This window comes from Sinocyclocheilus grahami, unplaced genomic scaffold (assembly GCF_001515645.1).
Source record: "Sinocyclocheilus grahami isolate Dianchi unplaced genomic scaffold, SAMN03320097.WGS_v1.1 scaffold533.1, whole genome shotgun sequence".
In the NCBI taxonomy this organism is placed as follows: domain Eukaryota; kingdom Metazoa; phylum Chordata; class Actinopteri; order Cypriniformes; family Cyprinidae; genus Sinocyclocheilus; species Sinocyclocheilus grahami.
Genome location: NW_015505712.1, coordinates 524,632 through 542,908, shown reverse-complemented (window position 1 = coordinate 542,908; position 18,277 = coordinate 524,632). Strand labels below are relative to the sequence as shown.

Here is an 18,277-nt window from a genome sequence, read left to right as displayed (position 1 = left end):
TCTATCTATCTATCTATCTATCTATCTATCTATCTGTCTGTCCGTCCGTCCGTCCGTCCGTCCGTCCGTCCGTCCGTCGTAACATAGTCTTAATTAAGTTAACATTTACAAAATTTATTAAGACTTGTCAAAAATTATGAATGAGAAAATTTTAGAATGATATATATTGTGAAAAGCACTATACAATTAATAAATGCACTGCCAGCTTACTAGAAAGCAAAACATTTACAAGTATTGTTTTAAGCACTTTTTTTGTATGGAGCCAGATCGGCCTCAAAAATAATACATTTACATTTACATTTACATTTAGTCATTTAGCAGACGCTTTTATCCAAAGTGACTTACAATTGGGGGATACATAAAGCGATTCTTCTTAAAGAGGCAAACAGACACAAGAAGTGGTTGTAATACCAAGTTCTTAGACATTGTTCAAATAAGTACAAGCTAGAAAGAGAAGGAATAAATAAAGAGAGAGAAACTTTTTTTTTTTTTTTATGATGAAGTCAAGTAGCTTCGAAAGAGATTAGTTTTCAGCTGTCGCTTGAAAATTGTCAGGGATTCAGCATTCCGGATAGGGGTGGGAAGATCGTTCCACCAGCCAGGAGTGGTGAACGAGAATGTTCTGGAAAGTGATTTTGAGCCTCTCTGTGATGGTACCACGAGGCGTCGCTCACTAGCGGATCTCAGACTTCTGAAGGGGATGTAAATTCGTAGTAGTGAGTGGAAGTAGGCGGGTGCTGAGCCTGTGGCTGTTCTATATGCAAGCATCAATGTCTGGAACTTGATTCGAGCCGCAACCGGTAGCCAGTGCAAGGAGATAAAGAGAGGTGTAACATGGGAATAAAAGCGAGGCTCCTATCTTCTTGAATGGGGGAAACCAAAATCTACCAAATTTGTCAAGATTACATTTCAAGAATATATTTCAAGACGGCTATAAAAGCTAACAACAGCAATATCAAATACAAATTGTATTGTTATATCAGGCCAGTCCAGTTAATGTGCATGCACTCTCTACAGTAAACAAACTCTATCAAAAAGGCAACAGAGTGCAACATTCGGTTTCTGGAAGTAAAAAAATGCATTCATTTTCTCCATAGAGAATTGATTTTTAACAGTTTTGTGAAAACCTTTCAAGACAAACCCTCCATCAGCCTCAAGGTTATTAATTGTTGGTATAAGCTTTTGTTGAAGGCATCAGTCAGTTTTATTTTCTTTTAATAGTATTTAATCGCCTAATTCCAGGTAAAGAACACTACTCACAAATCCTGAAGAGAACATACACAGAGAAACATTTGATTAAGAGAATTAAAGCAAACAAAGAGCTCATCAGCTGACTACCCTATATGTGTGTTCGTGTCGGCTCTGTTAAAGTTGTATATGATACTGGTCAATAGTTTAGATTTTTTCTTTTCTTTTCTTTATGCAAAATAAAGAAAGTCTCTTTCTGCTTACCAAGGCTGCATTTATTTGATCAAAAATACTGTTAAAATAAATAATAATAATGATACTCTGAAATATTATCATATTTTCTATTTAAATATATTTTAACAAGTAATTCCTGTAATGTACAACTGTATTTTCAGCATAGATAGATAAGAACAAACGTCACAGGAAAGACATTTATAATGTTAAAAAAAAAGTTTTTATTTAAAAATTAATTTGAACTTTCTATTTATCTAAGAATCTTGAAAAAAACAAAGCATCACGTTTTCCACAAAAATACAAGGCAGCAAAAACAGTTTTCAACATAAACCATTAATAATAATTAAGCACCAGTAATAATTGATATTAGTTAATAGAGCATATTAAAATGATTGCTGAATGGCTCATGTGACACTGAAAATTGGAGCAATGGCTGCTTTTTCTGCTTTATATATGGGTCATTCCTGGGATTTTGTAATATTTCAGTCCCCCAGAGTTTGAAGTGGTGGTTCGCCAAAATGAATTGTTAGAGGCTTTTCACAATACTTTGGTATGCCCATTATAAGGAATAAAAATAATTATTGCATTATTATTATTTTATATTTTTTTTAACATAAAATAATGTCTTATATCTATCTTAAACCATGCCTTTTGTCATGTCCCTGAAGCACTACATTGAGTTTGTACTTAGAAAATTATTAACAAAATGTGCATTGTTTTTGACAATAATGTAAGCATTTATTTGTGTTCCTTTCTTGTAAAATATATTTAACAAAAAAAATGCAAGATATTTAAATGTAAATTTATGTCCCTCAGTCTGAACTCAACCCCGTCACACTAACCATTCTATGCCCATAATAATTTAGTATCCACACATATGAGACATCATTTACCAGAAATGACATCATTCAGGTTTCTTTAATAGTGGTGCAGAAAATGTATCATACTTTTTATCAATATTTCTGAGACGTATTATAGTCAGGGAGGGTACTCAACCCTGACACATAACTGTTTTTCAAATGTACATAAAAGATTTTAAATAAAATATTCAAGTCTCTCAGTCATTAATGCTCACACAAAAGCATCTTACCTAAATCAATTTAAAATGTTTACACAAATATATATATATCAAGTTCTTGAATTAATTTTCATCACACATTTATGAATGATGTTACATGTATTTATGGATCGTTGAATCTGCATTTGCAAATCATCACACATGCGTGGACTGCTTTGAATTTGCATGTGGTATTTTTGAGACCTTCCTGGCAGGTTAAGATTCATAAATATCTTTTTTTGGAGGATGTTCCGTTCAGCCAATCGTGGTGAGCTTTTAATCCACCAATCAAAACACTCTTTACTGAACAGACTCAAGAAGCTCAACGCTGCGCTTGTACTGTGCATTGTTTCTATGATCGGGTCCTTGATGTAAAGACATTTTAATGGGTACTCTTTTTTTTAGCACCTGATTACAAAATTCTACAAAATCACATTATGATTTATATCGTTCGCACAAAATACAGCTACCCGGGTAGCCTGCTGGCTTATACACCAAAGTTGCTCAATCTGTAATGTTATCAAATAGGTGTATAATACTTTTGGCTTGAGTAAATGTAAAATATAAAGCAATTATTTAAAATAGGGACTTTAGAATAGGGAACACATGTTCACTAGTAATTAACTCCTCATTTGCTGCTTATTAATTGTTGGTAAGGTAGTTGTTAAATTTCGGTCTGAGGTAAGATTAAGGGATCTAAAATATGGTCATTCAGAATAAGGCATCAATTATTAGTACTTTATAAGTACTAATAAACAGCCAATATGCTAGTAACATGCTCTAAGCAACTAGTTTATAGTCAGAATTGGTCCTTAAAATAAAGTGTTACCAAAAATTCTTCTCATGAACAACTTTAAAGGGCCCTCCATCATCCTAATTATAAGGTCTGGGACACAGTTTCTTATCATACATGATTTTGGATGTCTAGAGCTACAATTCGTGGTTAATATAATCTTATTTCACTGATACATGGAAGCCACTTTCTCCACTAGGAGGAGTCACAGAACTGTAAAAGAGTTTTATATTCCTTCAACATAGAACACCAAGTTTCCATCAACAAAGTCGACTGGGTTCTTTAATTGCTGTGTACAAGGTCCAGCATGTATATATTATACTTCTGTATATTATCTAATTTAATCCCACCATTATGTGGTATTATATTAGACTATTTGCATGCTGGAATGCTACGATTGCTCCTTCAGCTCTTCTCCTCCACTTCTCACAGAGGACTAAAGTGTTTTCAGAGTGAAGGCCCTGTTGTTGTGTTCACTCCTTTGTGAAAATCTGAAGTTTCATTGTCAAAACTAACCTAGCATTGTAATAACATACTCAAGCATATCAGTGAAGGCAGGTCAGGTGTGCTTATAGTTAATCAGAACACAGCCGTAGTTCACGTGAATAAAAGTGTATTTGTTACTTGTTTAAACCGAGAGCGGGCTGGAATGCATATAGTGTAATACAATCTGTGATGGAGTGTCATATTGAACTGCTTTAGAGGAGGGAGGCTCTTCTTGGCTGAGAAAGGCTGTTTTCACCCCTGCTGGAGGACGTGTGGGAAAAATTCCTTCTTCTTGCAGGACAACAAGAGCAGCCGGTTTTGGTTTCAGTCTTTCTTTTGCGTGGATCGATGGTTCGCTCTCTCAGACCTCATAACCGTGTGCTCTCTTGGCTGGTGGGCTTGCATTAATGATATGCTATATCTAATGGGCACAGCGGATGTGAATGTTAATCCGTCTTTGGGAAATGTTGTATGTGCAAGAGACCTGGAAGCAACGCTGGTATCCTGTGGAAGTTTTTAAGCAGAATGTGCGGTTAGGAATGCATTTGTGTGCCTGCAGGAGAGACATGCATCAATATGCGTTTGCACAAGTTTATTTGTTTTTGTCTTCTAGGAATGTACGAAATGCCCACTAGTGAGATGTGAACAGTGTTAAACTAATAAAAAAAAAATGATAATGCATATATATTTATCCTACTTTTTCGAATAGTTCTTTTAATTTTTAAGTTTACAAAATTACCACTTAACTAAAATTAAATATAAAATATATATATATTTTTTAAATTAATATGAAACTATACAGACATTAAAAAACAATAAAAATAACAACAGCACAGAAAATGACTAAATAAGAAACAAATTAAAGTAAAAACTGAAAATATGAAAAGAATTGATACTACAATAGTATATAAATAAAATTACAATAACACTGTCAAAGTGAGAAATTACACGTTTGGCCTACATTACCTCATGATTTCTTTATTATAGGCCCTTCCCATTCAAGACATCTCTACCTTCCTGTTTCACAAACACTTGCACATATATGGGCATTGCATTATATGAACGTGGTTGAGTTCCGTCCGCCATTCTTCACAAGCACGTACTAGACTCACACTCTCCCACGTCTTCCGCACAGACACTCACTCGACATCCGCACAAACCGGCCCGAAGCACAGACAGGCGTGGCCTGGCAGGAAGTGATGTTACTTGGCTTTGTAGGACTGGTCTTTTTGATCATGTGTGTAGTAGTGCGCCCCACAGGAAAATGAGGAAGTGCTTCATTTAGGATTTGTTGTTCTCTCTGTCTGTTAGTGCGGGTGCTGACCACAGATAACTTTGTAGTTGCTTGTTAACAGAATATGAAGTTCCTTGTTCCTGTGTGTGTGTGTGAGGGTCATGTTTTGCCTACACTGTGGAGACAAAATGTACCACAAGAATAACAAAACCTGAAATCAGCTGCACTGTGAGGATGAGCCAGGAGTACCAGAAAGAAAACAGTTTAATAAATGTACAAAATAGTCATTTAAATTCATTGTGAATTGCGGTTTGCCATACAAATATGCCCCACTCTCTAAACCCTTATGAAACAAAAATATATATGGGAATATACTGGAAAATATAATGCCATATATTAAATTATACATTTCCATATATGGAAAACTATAGGCCTAGTGCTTATTTTTTTCAATACTGCAATATATTCATGTACCCATGTGTGGCTATATATATTGATACATTTAAAAAATACATATATAGTAATGAAGACAAAAACTTCACTGCATTTTTACATGCAATAGCTTTATTGAAAAAATTCAATTTCTTAAGAATTCTCTCACTTGTTTGCATAGATGAACTTGTTTGCATATCTCACACATTTGAAAATGTGTGTGATGGTATATAGGAAAAAAAGTGTTTACTGAAAACAAATATACATTTTTGGATGTTTCGATGGCAACATGGTGGGTGGAAAATGAGATTTGACATTTTAACTTAACTGATAGCACCCTTTGCGGCTCCCCTGAAAACCGCGGAAAAGGAACGTTGTTTTAGAGGAAGTCCAAGACAAAATTTTGCATTCACAGTCAGAGTAAAAATATGCATTAAAATTTGATTTGACTTGAACTGAAAATCTAAAAGTGCAAAACATTTACTTTCAGAGTTAGGATAAGGGAATAGAAAATATCACAAGCTCAGTATTAAAACAACAGAAGCAATGTACAGTCTCCTCCATGACAGAGAAACAAATGTGTCTAATTGTCTGTTGGTTTATGCCACTGTGGAATAATCTTGCCAGCTGCATCTTGTGACTTGTAGAGCAGGTTCCTGCTCATGACCTCATTTAGGGAAAATAGGGAGAAACCCTATTAGGAGAGCCAGTGAAAAACAAAGGAACAGAGTATTACAGCAAATAGAAGTCATGACGTACCTGTGTGTCTGCTGCCTGGATCAGTCATATCCGCTTGTGCACATAATAGCTCTGTTCTAAAACCTGGTGAGCTGCCTAGGCAGCATTTTAAGGCATCATATGCATTCCTTATGTTAGGATGTATGTAGTCTTAGTGGAGAAGGCAGTTCCAGAATGCATTGCGTTCACAAGACGGTAGAGGAGTGCTGTTTATATATATACTGTATATATATATATATTTATATATATATATATATATATTTATATTTCATTCAACACCAAAAAATAAGTTCAGTTTAATTATAAATGTAAAGAGACCTGCACATGGAATGCAAAAGAAAAAAAGCCAATACTGTGGTGGCTATGAATTAAGAAGTTCTCATGATTTATTAACTTGTGGCCACTTTTTGTTTCCTCATTTTAGTTCATTTGTGGCAACGATTTACTAATTTGTTCCCTCGTTTTAGTTAAATTGTGGCCATGTTGCACTAATTAGGTTCCTTGTACATATAGACTATGTGCACCTATAGACTAAACAGTTATAATATGTGCAAGACATCACCATTTTTACTAATTTATGTAACGATAAGTGTCGTTTGGTGGTAATGGTATCGTTTTCAAAAACATGAACTTTGAAACCCATTTTCAGGCCCCCAAAATGTCATTGTCGAATAAATGAACTGACAAAATGCATAAAGTTTCAATTTTTTAGTTGAAAATAGTGTTGTGTAAAGGCCTCCTTTTGTTAAATTGTGTCTAAATCGAGTGAATGAAAATTAAATTAAATAAGTGAACAAGTTAAAAAGTTGTAAACAAAAACACTTTTTTTGTGTGCTCTGTGTTTTAAAAGCTTGTTACAGTATCAGTAGTGATTAGCTTAGCAACATGTTAAAGTCATAGTAAGTAGTATTTGTTGAAAATATTTTGCAAAATGTGTTTGTGGTAGTTTTTTTGTTATTTGTTCTATAATGTAATGTCCAAAGAGATTTGAAAGGAGAGATATATTTCAAAGTAATGAAATAAAACTTACTACCCAGAAAATCATCATCAGGTCATTACCTAGCTTGCCGCATATTTGCAGTGGTTTGATAGAGTACTTTTGTATAGGATTTCAGTTTGGATGCTGCTTTGGGAGCCAGCCGCCTCTGGAGACAGTCTGTTGAGGCTAGGGCTGGGCGATTTTGCAAAAAATTGTAATCTTGATTTTTCTAGAATGTTTGACCAATTCTCGATTTTTTTACGATTTTTAACTAGTCAACTTGAAAATGTAACTACAACATGATTCAAGTTACTTTTTCTTTATTAACCCTCTAGTTAAAGAAAATTCTATTCTAAGTACAGCACACAGGAAGTTGTCAACGTGATGTAAATGTTACAAATCACTTGTTAAATATCTTTGCAGAAAAGATGCATAAACTACAAGTACATATTGTATAAACTTGTCTTATACATATTATGTGTTCAGAAATAATAAGAGGAAAATGCTTTAAAAAAAATTCAAAAGTTACGGTAATTCAAATTCAAAATGACTGAAGGTATAACACCAGTTAGGGATGTAACGATTAACCGCGAGCAGGTTGAAAATCGATTCAAATATGTGACGATTCAAATCGGTTGAGATGCTAAACAAATCGTGATTCATTTAGGTGTAGGAGTTTATATGAATGCATGTCTGAGGTGAATCTGTTGAGGCTAGGGCTGGGCGATTTTGCAAAAAATTTTAATCTTGATTTTTCTAGAATGTTTGACCAATTCTCGATTTTTTTTACGATTTTTAACTAGTCAACTTGAAAATGTAACTACAACATGATTCAAGATACTTTTTCTTTATTAACCCTCTAGTTAAAGAAAATTCTATTCTAAGTGCAGCACACAGGAAGTTGTCAACGTGATGTAAATGTTACAAATCACTTGTTAAATATCTTTGCAGAAAAGATGCATAAACTACAAGTACATATTGTACAAACTTGTCTTATACATATTATGTGTTCAGAAATAATAAGAGGAAAATGCTTTAAAAAAAATTCAAAAGTCACGGTAATTCAAATTCAAAATGACTGAAGGTATAACACCAGTTAGGGATGTAACGATTAACCGCGAGCAGGTTGAAAATCGATTCAAATATGTGACGATTCAAATCGGTTGAGATGCTAAACAAATCGTGATTCATTTAGGTGTAGGAGTTTATATGAATGCATGTCTGAGGTGAACTTACTGTCTTTAGAAAAGTTTAGATGGTATTTTTTCTTTTCATCTTGCCTCTGTATAATGCATATGAAAGTTCATAAGTTCAGCGCTGCTTTGTTTACACGGAAACCAGGAAACGCTTTAAGCACAGCGGCCTGCTGGCAGAGAGTGAATCAGCATCTCATTCAGCTTTGCTGTTTCATGCAGATATTTTTATTTAAAGTTTCACAAAACTGAAGTCAAACCATTCTGTTTTTGCTTCAAATTTCGAAACTATACAATCTAATTTAGTTTAAAAACTGCTCATGTTGCATGTATGCAGCATCTTTGTTTGGATCAAGATTAAAATGCAGTGGTTGCCTCTAATTTTAAAAGGAAAGAGCAGAGACAAAGCCTTATTTTGTTTATATGAAGATAATTATTTTAATTTGTGTTATTTATTTGATTTGGGGCTTGTTTTAAAATTTCAATTTAGTTTTGTTATTTACATTTACATTATATTTAAATTTAGTAATTTAGCAGACGCTTTTATCCAAAGCGATTTACAAATGAGGACAATAGAAGCAATCAAAACCTACAAAAGAGCAGTAATATGCAAGTGCAATATTAGTATATTATTATATATCAATTTCACAAAGAAATGTGCAGCATTTTGTCCAAGCAATAATAAAAGGACACATTTAATTTATAATTTGTCTTAAATCTCATTTTGTTAAAAAAATTATAATAATCGTGAATCGAATCGAATCGTGAGATCAAAACCGTGAATCGAATCGAATCGTGAGTTGAGTGAATCGTTACATCCCTAACACCAGTAGACTATCATTAACTATAAATGTTCTGTAAAAACAACAGCAGCTTTCAGCCTGTCACCATGATGCAAACATGAAATATCAGACATACAGTAGTAGTTCTTTACAGGTTTTTTATTCGATTGCGCTGCCTTTCCATTGTTTTTTCTGTGTAAACATGGATGTGTTTGACTGTTGCAGTGTCTCATGCATGAAACGCCGTTCTAAAAACACTGTGCTCAAGTTAAAAGAAGTTCACTCCCATCTTCTTGCATGCTTTACCTATTCCACTGCCCGCATCGCATCTTTTTCAACACAAAAGTGCATCCTGTGTGCTATTTCTGTGTGCATTCTGTGTGCTAACTATATTAATGGTCCTTCACAGAGCGCGTCACACGTGAGCGGTTAATCACGTGAGCCGACATGCGGTTGGATCATTCGTTTCACTGGCATATTGTCAAAGTGTCTAATTCTAACATTTGGTAATATTTCTATTCAAAATTCCTCGGTTTCTAAAAAAAGAAAATCGTGGCAAAACAATACATTTGAATTAATCGCTAAAATCGGAAAAATCGCCCAGCCCTAGTTGAGGCTGTTTTTGAAGAGAGTTTTTAAAGAGCTATTTAATACAGAGAGATATGAACACACACAGACACACACACACACAATACCATTGAGACACTTGAACCAGAGCTAATTCGTTCACAGATCTCCCTCATGGCTGAATCTGTCGGATGTCTTGTGCAGTCATGGTCTCCTGACAACCGTCAGATTTGTTTAACAGTAATAGCTCTGATAGTCTGAATCCTTTGTTGTTTTGTACCTTGTTTCTAAAAAAAGAAAATCGTGGCAAAACAATACATTTGAATTAATCGCTAAAATCGGAAAAATCGCCCAGCCCTAGTTGAGGCTGTTTTTGAAGAGAGTTTTTAAAGAGCTATTTAATACAGAGAGATATGAACACACACAGACACACACACACAATACCATTGAGACACTTGAACCAGAGCTAATTCGTTCACAGATTTCCCTCATGGCTGAATCTGTCGGATGTCTTGTGCAGTCATGGTCTCCTGACAGCCGTCAGATTTGTTTAACAGTAATAGCTCTGATAGTCTGAATCCTTTGTTGTTTTGTACCTTCTGCAGCTTTCTCCTCTGGGAAAAGGGCCAATTCAAATCTTACAGACACTAATTGGCTAGCAGGAGACAGGAAGTGCTCTTTACGAGTGTATTGTTGTCCACCCTCAGAGTCAAAATCAGGGCTTGGACATTTGACTTCTTGTCCATTGCAGAAGCGTGTTGTAAGATTTTTTGGGGAGTATCAGAGCGCTGTGTGGGTTACCTGGTCCTTGTCACACTGGCCTATTTCACCTTCTTTAAGTGGGTCATCTCAGATCACATTCCTGGAACTCAGGCTTTCTTTCTCACACTGATAGCATGCCATTCGTGGAATCCAGTCCAGACATGTGTGTTAGCCATTATTGTGTATTTAATTTGCCTGTTAGTATGATGCAGAATGTTAAACTTTATCTCAGCTGTACCTATACTATGAAACTTTATTGAAATTTGTATGCATTTTATGCATTAGATTGCATGAAAATCTCCAAACTGGTATGGGGCTGTAGAGACGTTATTATTATGTTTTCCAACATGTGTCTCGATGGCAAAATGTGTGCTCATGAGGAGTTTGCACAGTTTCCACTAAAACACTTTTTTTTAAATCCCAGATTTATGTGCAATTATAAGTAATCTAATTTTAGTTGAAAAAAAAACATTGCTCTGTTTGTTTGTGGCAGTTTAGTGTTACATTTTAGCAGACTTGACTTCTCTGAATGATTTGATATATGATTTTCATCTGAGGGACAATAAAAAAGAATAGTGGTCGACCAATATAGAATTTTTTTATGGCCAATGCTGATAATGTGAGGTGGCTGATGGCTAATATAAAGACAATATATATGATCTTACACAGATTTCATTTGAAGATACTAAACAACATATCTTGCAATAAACTGCATATTTATTTTACATAATATTTACTAAATTATGAAGAATTTGAAAATGAATAAACATGTAAAATGATTTGAAAAATGACAAAATTTATACTTTAGTTAGCAACTTATCGATTCTGTAATCCTATTACATAGTTGTTGTTTTTTTTACAAATAAAGGAATTGTTAAAGAAACATGACTAAAAAGTAAGTAAACAGTTCACTCAATAATCTTGTAATTCTGTATGCACCATATTTTGTCAAACACCAGGTAACATTTTACAGTACATACTACAACTAATTTTACATACAGCGCACAATGAACCTCAAATTGCATATAGCGCAGCATAGTTTGTTACTTACACCAGAACGAGAACGAACTGTTTTTTTATTTTTTTTATTTGTTTATTACAATCGCACACTTCATAGAATCTAACAGCTGAAAGTTTGCAAGGTTTGAGGGATTAAATATTGATTCACATGCATATTTGCTGAATGCCAACAGCATATGAGAAAATGTGATAGTGTTTGCCTTTCTATTACTAATTAGACAGAACTGTTAAACAAAGACAGTAAACTAAGACTGTCAGTGTCTGCGTGGTTAGGTTCTCAATGCTGTTAAAATAAAAGTCTCGCTTATGGCACTTATCGGCCAAACAGAAGAAACTTATCAGTCGATGCCAGTATACAGTATATGTGTATGTAATCTGGAATCATTTCCATCAACCTTGCCTTCAGCAGGACATGAGCCGATATATTCAGTGATGATCACAGGTCAGCGGCATGTGACCAAACCCTCTGTGGCCTCACAGGAAAAATCTCCACATGCCTGAAATTCTGCTTGCAGTCTGCCTTTCATGGCACTTTTTGTCCTCTCTTTTTGTTTTGTTTTTGAGGTTCATTTGAAGCCATGTCTTGGCAGACAGAGGAAAAGGAAATATTTGCCTGGCCATAAATAAGTAGAGTTTAATTGCAGCGGCAGTGGCTGTCGGTGGCCAGAGATTATTAATGTGTTGGAAAGTAGAGGGAGGCAGCTTTGCCAGTCCTCTCACCCCCACAGTTTAATGAGTGTTAATATTCCAGTTTCAGTATAAGATAAACTCTCTCTTTTTTGCTTTAATTATTTCTTATTTGCACATTGGTATTTTTTGTAATCAGGGATTAATTAAATCGAATGTAACATTAAAAATGTAAATATAAATAAAACTGAAACAGCAGTATATCTTACCAAATTGTGATTATCAAATGAAAGACTATTATTTAATTATATAATCTGTTGCAGTGCATGTTTCAGAGTATTTATTTATGCACGTGCATCTTATAATATTGCATTGTCAGAGCAGCTCGGTTCACAGTAAATGCTGCTTCTCTGCAAACGCTGCGTTTAATGTGCATTTGGGTACACATTTAGCTAGATTGACTTTATGTTGACATTTGCATAATTTCCAAAAAAAATTTTGTGGACTAAAGTTCATGTGGGCAGAAGAAATTCCTCCAAAATTAAAGCTTTAGGAATTTGACTTGTATTTGAAAGTAAAGATTTTAGACATAAATATTTGTATTGTAGCTTGCAGTGTTAGTTGGTTCATGTAAAGAGTGAACTCATGTACTGTATGAACCCCCTTAAAAGTACCATTCTCTACTTCTAATGGAAATTTTGTCTTTTGTGTCTGGATGTCTCAGCAGCAGTATGAAACATTTTCATGAAATGTAATATCACAGTTCAATCTCAATTGCAATATATAATAAAATAATCACAATAGGTTTTGGCCAAGTCGTGCAGCCTATATATAAAATTACAAATAAAATAAATCAAAATCACAAATTCATAATTCCCCATTTAATGTTTCTTTTTGTAGTAATATACAGAATAATATTGAAAAGTAACAATAATTTTGCAAAATAATATAATGTATAGTCAAATAATACTGATGTTCATCGCTATGTTTTTACAGTATGATACAGGCCAGGTTCACTTTTCACACTCACTGTCCCTAGTTAGAGAAATGAGTGACCAACCTTTACTGGAACAGGGGAATAGAAATTCATTCAAACTGGATTCCAAATAATGAAAGAAAAAAAACAGCTAGAAGCACTTTTTGGCTTTTGCACATAAATTTAAAAGGACAATTCTGCATTTTTGCAAGTTTTGAGCAATTTTGGTATGCTAGAAATATTTGTATTGTGTCACTTTATATAATGCAAATGGTTAGCTTAACTGGACTTGAACCACTTTAAATTATGAGTCTTTTGAAGTAGTTTCCCATCACTGCTGTCTGTGCATGTGGGTGTAATGTGCTGTTGCATGTGCAGTTGTGTATGTTTAGTCTGTGTGCATCACAGGCAGTTTAGACACTGTGTTTCCTGTAGGATAAACCTCGTCTCCCAGCATGCACATCAAGATCAGACATTCGGACACAGACCTCTGGCAATTACTGGGTTTCAAACACACGGATGTTTCTCTTCATTAAAAAAGCAGCAAAGCTTATGAACAACTTACAGTTGACATGGTTCAGATGCTCGTGCTATTTGTGCTTGCAATGTATTGGCTCACCGTGTGTACTGTATATGTGTGTCCCTCTGTGTTGGATCAGTACATTTTATACACAAAACGTTTCTTAGAACTGCCTCAGTGTTTATATGAATCATATCTGCCATTGAAATCCTTATCTTCTCAGCCTTATTAATATTTATGAGCGCACATGATGTACAGTCTCAGAGCAGATGAGTGGCACATATCTAATTCTAACACATCACTAATGCTGCTTAATTCGAAATGTAGTTAAAGGAATATTCTGGGTACAAGTTAGTGCAATTAAAATCATTTGTGACAAACAGTAACCACAAAATTTTTTTTCCAAAAGCAAAAATCTGGGTTACTATGAAACCCCACACATGACATGTAGATAAAAATACATATAAAATTTAAAATTTGCTCCCATGATTTATTAATTCATTGCCGTGTTTTAGTATTTTTTCCCCTTATAGTTAAAGGGTTAGTTCACCCAAAAATGGTTTTACTTACCCTTGAAGCATCCTAGGTGTATATGACTTTCTTCTTTCAGACGAATCCAGTCTCTGCCATGTGCTTCTTATCCATGCTTGTTTACATCAGAGTACACATGTGTCATTGACGCAGCATACAGCGGTGTTGTGCATTGTGACCAGCTGATGGGAAAAGTATTCTTAAAAATGCATTGAAAATTCGGAATCATTTGTAATTAAGTAATTATTCTCGGTATTTTGAACATGTAGATAAAAATACATATAAAATTTAAAATTTGCTCCCATGATTTATTAATTCATTGCCGTGTTTTAGTATTTTTTTCCCTTATAGTTAAAGGGTTAGTTCACCCAAAAATGGTTTTACTTACCCTTGAAGCATCCTAGGTGTATATGACTTTCTTCTTTCAGACGAATCCAGTCTCTGCCATGTGCTTCTTATCCATGCTTGTTTACATCAGAGTACACATGTGTCATTGACGCAGCATACAGCGGTGTTGTGCATTGTGACCAGCTGATGGGAAAAGTATTCTTAAAAATGCATTGAAAATTCGGAATCATTTGTAATTAAGTAATTATTCTCGGTATTTTGAAGATATTCATTATCGTGATATATCGCAGTACCGAATACCGGCACATGTTTTGTGTCTTGTAGCTTTTGTTATTGACAAAAAAATTTTTTGTCATTGATGTATAATCTGCATGGACACTCCTTAGGTTATATTAGAGGTTGTGTCCATGAGTTGTGAAAATAACACTTAAGACCAATTGTGTGCTTTCTAAACTGTCACAGACTGATTGAAAATGCTCCTTGCATTGTTTATGGTGGGATTTTTTCCCCAAGCTTTTCAGTTCTTCCTCACTTCCTCCTTGGGACGTTGGAGCATGAAAAATGAACAAGAGAAGAGAGGGGAGGGACCTTCCCATGAGCCATTCTGTCTCTCTAAGGGTCGTATTAGCCGGCCCCCCACTAAGATTGCTCACAGTACACATTCCATCTGCAGGTCAAGAGAACAGCTTCCAGACCACAGCAGGACTTGTGGTCGGTCACACACATTTACAAACATATACTCACTCCTACCTTGTCCTGTCCTCCCACCAGAGCAAGGTGGACGACCCCATGTGCATGACTCTCATGGAAAGAGATTGAGTAGTGAAGGATGAGTGAGAGTACAGAACAAGATTGTTGTGTGACTTTAGATAGCTTGCATTTGATTTGAATGCACATTCCTCTGATTTAAGCATTTGACCCTGCTGCACTGCATTTTAACAGACTTGTCTGTTTCAGGGTTTTCACTTCAGTTATATTTCCATTTACTCAGCTTAACCGTAAGACAATCAAATCCTTTTTATAGACAGCGGTTTCTCTGAAATGTCTTCATTGCTTTTCCTTTTTTTAACGGACATGTTATTGCTCAACAGCACCACAAGCAGCTCCCCTCTTGTCCTTGGCCCTGCAGGCGCCGTTTTTAATCAGGTAGTCTTATCCTTTTCCACCTGTTCAGAGAAATCTTTCAGTTTCACTTCACTAGAAACAGTGCTGGCACTTCTAAGAATCAAGGGAGGAACTGAACTGAACTAACGCCCAGCTCCCAGTTAAGCATTAACTCTGAATTCTCTGCATTGAGGCCCCTTCTCAAGATTGCAGCCATGCAGAGGCCAGAGATTCACACAGGGTGTAGAGCATTGCATGTGGGAGAAACAATAATATATTAGATATTCTTCAGGCTTCTGATTTTTGATAACTATATCTCTGCATATTTATAGATTGGCGATACTTTATGAGATTCCATACATTAGTTAACTACATGAACTAACAATGAACAATACTTATACTATAGCATTTATTATTCCTAGTTGATTATGATTAGTTGTATCTGTTAGCATTAGTTAATGCTCTGTGAACTAACATGCACAATTAATAATTGTATTTGAACTCACATTAACAAAGATTAATAAGTGGTGTAAAAATATATTGCTCATTGTTGGTTCATAGTTGGATAATGCATTAACTAATGTTAACAAATGAGACCTTATTGTAAAGTGTTACCTATTTGAATGGCTTAGATGATTTTTTGTTTTTTTTTCAGTTAAAGGAACATTTGGTCAAACAATAGATTTGTATAATTTAGGGCTTCTTCTTTTTTTTTATTAATTCCTCAATTAATTAGATATTCTCCCTCTTTCACAAAGATCTCCTTCAAACAATATGCAAAAAGTCAATATAATTAGGGTTTCACAATATATTATACTGTATATCGTTTATAAGCCTGATTGGACGCTTTCATTTAATCTCTAGCAAAATCTTAAAATGAATATTTTAAGATTTTGGTTATCGGTTATCAGCCATAAACACATATATAAAAATAATTACCTGTTTTTTAGACAGAATTTTAATAATTGTACCTTCTGAGCTGCATCTAACAGCTATTTTGATAATTGATTAATCTGTCTGTTATTTCAATTTTTCTAATATAAATCTGATATTGTGCAATAGTTTGCAAATTTAAGTCTGTATGATATATGCTATACATTTTGTGTGCAACATTGTGTAAAACACAATGATTAAAGTATACAATGCACGTGATAATTTACATAATAGTAAATAGTAAAAGTACATCTACAATGCAAGGTTATGTGCATTAGATTTTCTCATACAATATGTAAGCTTACGTATGCAAGTGTTTGTGTGAGTGTGTGTTCTTTGAATTGCACTGAGGAGGTGAGTAACTATGCAGGAATGTGTTCTTTGGTCAGGTGTTTTCTCATCAGCCGTTGAAGTGTTCGAGAATCCAGCTTGATTTCCCCGTCTTACCTCTTCCTACCCGCTGAGGTCAGCCTGAGCACACACACACACACACACACACACATCTCTTCCTTGTACACACTCTTTGTCCTTTCTCTGGCCAGTAGGGACAGTGTGCAGTCATTTAGGTAAGAGATTTGCTTGTGAACACACATCATTGTTAAGTTATGCCACGATGAGGTCATCCTTATGTTTTTCTCTCTCTTTCCCTCCACAAAAATAAAAGAGGCCGTTTTCACCTGCATCAGGGACTTTCCTCACCGAGTCACATTGAAATATCTCAAAAAGGCAGTACATGGTGATTTAGTTTGTTGTGCAAGTTTCCCACAGACATTTGTTGTTACTTAATGTCCTTTTAATGTTTCTTGTCTCATCACATTGAAATAGGAAACAGAGTACTCTACATGAATCACGTGAATGAAAAAGTCTATTTTCAGTTCAAAACTGCAGAATTTGACAAAAAAATACTTTGCATCACTAAATATTACTGTCAGTTGTTTAACATTTCTGTTGATAAATGTTTGTTAAAGTTGAAATATTAAGCACAGTGGAAGAAAACCCTTATTGTTAAGCCATGCATAATGACATTCTCAATTATATTTAATTTAATTATCACATTTGTCCTTTAGAGGGGAAAAAAATGAAAATTACAGATAACAGTACAATTACAAAGCTGTAAAAGAAAAAAAAATCAATACTCTATAGCATAGTTCACTCAGATCATTTAGTCTTAGAAGAAATCATTGAGAATTGTTAGAATATCTGACTTTTGACTGCAGATTTTATTATAGTATCTTGGCAAATATGAGCAGAGTTTGATTTTTCATAAACTCTAGAGGACACATGTGAGATTAATATGGTTGTTTACCATAGGTGGCTTGCAAAATTCCTTATTTGCCCCCCATATAACGTCATTGTTGTCTAGAAGTACCGATTGAGATATTGAAGATACTAAACATTTGTGATTTTTCTTTTTTCTTTCCTTACGGGTGTGTAAAAGACTGTCGCCATCTAAAAGATAACAAGAGCATATAACCTAACAGTGTACATGTGACACCATGTTTAAGAGATAAGAATGGACTCTTCTACTGTAAAAATGTGTGCCTATGTGTGTGTGTGGAGCTGCACCTCACATTCCTGCCTCTTGCCATCATTGTCCTTTTTCTGCAGCATGTCTTGTGCCTGCTGTCAATTCCACTGAAATATCTCATAATCTCATCTGCACTGTTTGCTTGTCATAACAGTTCTTAAGAAACAGCAAATAGTTGTAGGAATATTTTTGTGCATATGGATGGGTTGATTAAAATAGACCAAAGTAGAGGTTAGTAAGGGTGA

General features: G+C 34.7%; 1 protein-coding gene across 2 annotated transcripts in view; it reads left to right on the top strand.

Annotated features, from left to right (window-relative positions):
• Positions 1–18,277, top strand: part of LOC107555383 (guanine nucleotide-binding protein G(I)/G(S)/G(O) subunit gamma-12-like) — a 72,385-nt gene that overhangs the window by 25,814 nt on the left and 28,294 nt on the right. Inside the window, exon 1 of one of the 2 annotated variants that reach the window (XM_016238157.1) lies at positions 16,932–16,969. The exons of the other annotated variant lie outside the window; for it this stretch is intronic. The gene's annotated coding sequence lies outside the window, so the exon portion shown is untranslated. Of the gene's footprint in view, positions 1–16,931; positions 16,970–18,277 lie in introns of those variants that run through there. 2 annotated transcript variants of the gene reach the window in all.